The sequence below is a fragment of the Phascolarctos cinereus genome, unplaced genomic scaffold (genome assembly GCF_003287225.1).
Source record: "Phascolarctos cinereus isolate Bilbo 61053 unplaced genomic scaffold, phaCin_HiC Scaffold_726;HRSCAF=1367, whole genome shotgun sequence".
Lineage (NCBI taxonomy): Eukaryota > Metazoa > Chordata > Mammalia > Diprotodontia > Phascolarctidae > Phascolarctos > Phascolarctos cinereus.
In genome coordinates, this window is record NW_027556098.1 from 350,195,784 (window position 1) to 350,200,990 (window position 5,207).

The following is a 5,207-nucleotide window of genomic DNA, read 5'->3' on the forward strand; positions in this document are numbered from 1 at the left end:
TGAGATGTCTCCAACTCTGAAATTCTTCATTTCTGCAGAATTTCTTTTCTCTGTTTAGAATAACAGTCCACACTGAGCTCTGCCCCATAGCTGAACTCTCCATGTTCAACAAGCATCATGTGTCTTCTGGTTCTAGATTTCTTTAGAAAAATATTTTCTTTTCTGTCCTCTTTTCCTCTTTTATGTCCAGATGTTCATCCTTATACAGTCACTAATCCTTCCAACATCGAGTCTATGATTCAGCTATCATAACAACATTTGACTTACCCAGAGGTTAGATCCTAAAAGTTTCAACTCTTTAGAACATATCCAGAAATCAAAAATGAGCAAAGAAAGGCTTCTGGACTCTTAAAGGCATTGTCCAAAAGTCCCTACATTAAGTATTAAGTATTATCTTGCTCAGAGAATGTTTCTTGCTAATTTGTGCAATTTAATGAGCTTAGTTATTTTGAAAAAAGCTTTATTTAGCTTGATCATGTTTTATAAACCCTTGTATTGCCTTATCATATTCCTTGGTCAATTAGGAACCAACACCACTTGGTCTAATCATTCTTAAAGGGCTTTGCTCACTGGTACATATTTAATGTCTCTTCCCTTGGACACATTTCTGAAAACATCCTGGCTCAAGGGATATGCTGTCAAGGGATATCTAGAGATAATAGAGAAGTTTGTTCTCCATGAAGTGTCATCTAGGAAATAAACTTTGATTATCTCCTTCCTAACCAATTACCTGTTAATTCAACTTCTCTCCCCAGAGGTCCTTTGATAAGGACTTTAGTGAGCAGAGATGGGGGTCTCATCTCAGTATAAAGTTCTTCAGGTTGGGAATCATTTTCAGTTCTGCTCTGCTCTGGGGCTTTGTGAATATAAGCAAACTTTTTCTTTATAAATAAGTACAGGCTTAGCCAGACACTACTCCATAGCTGCAGAAAGGCTACAGATATGCTTTCCCTAAGTTTTGAAGCTGTGGGTTGAAAACTAGGGAGATATTTGAGAAAAAGTCTGATTCATGGAATATGAGGTGTAATATTAGAACACTTCCTACCCTCTCTGAGTAACACAGATGTGTTACCACTTTCCATTGTTGGTGTAGTGCCTATAACACAACATGGTCTCAGCAAATATTCTTTTTAACCCCCAATTTCATTGTTTCTCCTCTGAGATAGGCCAGGAGAAATTTTCCTATTGCTAATTCACTTTCCTTCCAATAATCCTTTGAGGTTAGTAGTTTAATTGTGTTTTTGTCTACTTTATAGGGAGGGAAATTGAGGCTTAAAGTTACCTGCCCCAAATCCTACTACATAAGTGGTGGCTGAAGGATTTATATAAATCCTGGCTCTCTGTGTCTAAAGCTAGTGACTTCTACTAGGACACACTATGTGTGCTTTCTTTTCTTTCTTTTTTATAGGGAGAGGTGGGTTTTCTTATACCATCTCTCAGCACTTAGTACAGCGTTTGAGATTTAATAAATGTGTATGGATTGTTGGATTGATTGCATATAAGAAATCCACTAAGATTCATCCCCATTGTCAGGTCTTAAGGAGAGATTGCAGTCTTTAGTCAGAGTAGTGTTAGATAGCCTCTGATGGATTCCTGAATCTCCAGTATGCATGGGGCCAGCAATGGGAAACAAGTCTATTGTAGGATCAAGCAGTTTGTGATATGATTTCATTTATTCATGTTTCAAAAGGGAGGGTAGCAAATCTTTTTACTTGGCTCAGTTTAATCTGAGATTGACTTCCTGTGAGCATTCAATAAGCCATGTATTCCATGAATCTCTATTTATGTGAATTTTTAATTTTTTTTTTATTTCACATGCCACAGATCAAGTAGGAGAAAGTACTTAACCTCCACATGCTTGGACTTTTCAGCAAGGTGAAGGTCTTGAACTTCATTTGATGAGATAATATTAAGCTACCTTCCAGATCTACAAATATCTACTTTTAAAATATGCTTTCCCTTCCTTCCTTCCTTCCTTCCTTCCTTCCTTCCTTCCTTCCTTCCTTCCTTCCTTCCTTCCTTCCTTTCTTTCTTTCTTTCTTTCTTTCTTTCTTTCTCCCTCTTCCTCTCTCCTTTTCTCAAGGAAAATATTAAGTGAATGTTTTACTTTTTAAAAATAATTTTAAAGCATTATTTTGGTACTGGGCTCTCATATACATGTGTAGGCCTTATTTCCTTTACATTAATTAATTTCCTAAATACCATCCTTTTCAATTTCTTGTGTGCTTTTTTTAAGTTTAATTTTTTTTTTTGCATTCTCATTATTGGGTTGTCAATCATAATTTCTCATGATTTTCAAGGCATTTCCCTTCGTCAGAACTTGCATATGCTTTCTGCCTTTTAATTTTCTGCTTTTGAACTATTGTGAATTTAGAAGCAAGATAACAAAGCTAATTTTATTTTATGTACAAAAAGAGTGAATCAACCATGAGAAAGGGCCTGTATTGATCTTTATTATTGAAGATTAAGAGCCATAATGGAGTGTTGTTTTTTTTTTTTTTACATTCAGTTTTATGGCCCAGAGGTTTTTATTTCTTACTATCTTTTTTCTGGCTATGTTCTGGTTACTTGACATTTTGGGATGTGACATCTGAATAGATAAATGATGCTTTAATAAAAGAAGTGTAGAATCTAACTGTTGAAAGAAAATATAGGGATGATTTTCATTAAACTTCCCATCCAGGATTAAAATGTATTATCATAATAATTATTATTTTCTTGAAATATCAGCTACTGAGCTATAACTTTAAGTTTCAATGGAGTCCAGAAGTTCCTGCTGGACATGTCATTGTTGGTTTTTCCTTATTGTTAGTTAAAAATAGTTCAGTTATTTTGTCCTTTCTCCAGACATAATTATCTTTTCTATCTTATCTATCTATCTGCAATTTTGTCTTCCCCAGGCTACATGACCACAAGTTACAAAACCATTAATTATGTATCGTTATTTCTTAACCTCATGTCATCCTGGCTACCCTCCTCTGGAAACTGTTTAGTCTCATGATGTCTTTCTTAAATTGTGTTTCCAAAAGCCAGGCACAATATTAAAAAAAAATTAAAAAATATAAAAGAAAAATTAAGATCAACAACCAAAAAGCAGTGTGGTAGTGGATAGAGAAATGTCCTCTGAATAAGGAAGGCTTGATTTCTAGTTCTTCTTTTGATACACATTAGGTGAGGGATTATTACTTGAACTATCAGTGTTCCTGATAACTCATGAATACAAATATGTTAACAAATAAGTTACTAATCTAGAGTGGTGAAATGAGTTTCCACATTTAGAGTAGCCTGTAATGAAATCATAAGTTTAGATAAAAAGAACAGAAATTCATACATATGTTTTATATTTTATAAAAACAAGTTTAAGAACAATAACAAGAAGTTTTAGGGAATAATCATACCAAAGAACAGAAAATGTAATGATAGGATAGAAGTACTCCTTGGGACTTTCTCCTGCTGCTTCTGATACCTCTATCTGGAGTCAAGCAGAATAAATATTTCTTCTTGTTCAAATGACAGTCCTTAAAATATTTGAAGAGAGCTAACTTGGGTCACCTCCTCTAACATTTTACATCCAATCTTAAAATTCCCTTAGTTTTCTTAGGTCTCTTGCATATGAGCCTGATATCCACAATGTTCAACCCTCATTTCTGTTTTTTTATATTTCTTTATTTCATATTTTATATTTCTTTATAATCACCATCATAATCAACATCACAGCTTTATCTAATATGGGTGTATATATTCATTGACTTGCCTTCTACTACTTTTCACTGTCAATTAAGTTCAACTATGAAGTGAAACTTATTTAGAAGGAGAAGGCAGAAAGTGATAGCTTAGTATTATCCTTTGTGTGATCATCAGGGATTTGCCATCAATATCCCTATATTCCTCCTATTCTCTTTACTGTTACAGGTTGGGTGCTTTTCCATTTGAATGATGCCTCCTCAACTCATCATGTCACTTTTACCAAATACCACAATCATATCCCTGACATTTCTGCTCACAGGCATCCCTGGCCTGGAAGCTGCCCACCCCTGGGTCTCTGTTCCCTTTTGCTTCCTCTATGCCATTGCCATCTCTGGAAACAGCATGATCCTATTCATCATCATCACCAGCCAAAGCCTTCATGAACCAATGTACTATTTGCTTTCCATGCTATCAGCCACTGACATGTGCCTGTCCCTGTCCACTATGCCCACTACTCTAGGTGTCCTATGTCTTCATATTCAAGAGATTGGTTGGAATGCATGCATTAGCCAAATGTTCTTCATTCATTTCCTTACTGTCATGGAGTCCTCGGTGCTGTTGGCCATGGCCTTTGACCGCTACATTGCTATTTGTAACCCACTGAGGTATGCCACCATACTCACTCCAACAAGGATCATCAAGATTGGGCTGATGATAGTGGGAAGAGGGGCTCTGGTCATGATTCCCCTCCTCCTGCTTCTTAAGCGCTTGTCATTCTGTAGGAAAAATATTCTTTCTCACTCCTATTGCTACCACCCTGATATGATCAAATGTTCCTGCTCCAATATTAAGGTCAACAGCATCTATGGACTTTTTGCACTCCTTTTGACAGCTGGTCTGGATGCCCCTTTGATTGGCATCTCCTATGTGCTGATCATTCATTCTGTGCTCAAGATTGCATCCCCAGAGGAAAGGTACAAGGCTTTTAGCACTGCATTTCCCATGTTGGTGCTGTGGCTATCTTCTACATCCCCTCACTGGACTGTCATTTGCTCATAGATGGGGAAAGAAGGAACCCCCAGTTGTTCACACCGTGATGTCTGATGCCTTCCTCCTTCTGCCCCCTGTACTAAACCCAGTCATCTACAGTGTGAAAACCAAGCAGATCCGTAGGGCCATCATCAAGGTTTTTCTGAAAAAAGACTACTGAAGCTGAAACACATACATAGAGTACATATACGTAATACACATATGCACATACACACAAAGATATATAGATATAGATGTAACGCATATACATACTCTTACATATACACCATCTTCCCAGAATCCTCTATTCCCATCCTTTTTTTTTTCAGTGACTCTGTTCTCCCCCTGATTTCTTTACTTAGAACTCCGGGTAAAGTTTTTGGTTGATGGTGAATTATTTATTTGTCAATTATATTACTTAGACTCCTTATATCCAAATATCTTTCTAACTTTCTAATTTCCATTGCTAATGATGAAAGCTAGAATTTATG

General features: G+C 36.3%; 1 pseudogene; it reads left to right on the forward strand.

Annotated features, from left to right (window-relative positions):
• Positions 1–3,933: 3,933 nt before the first annotated feature.
• On the forward strand, positions 3,934–4,897 carry LOC110195123 (olfactory receptor 51F1-like; annotated as a pseudogene).
• Positions 4,898–5,207: the final 310 nt, after the last annotated feature.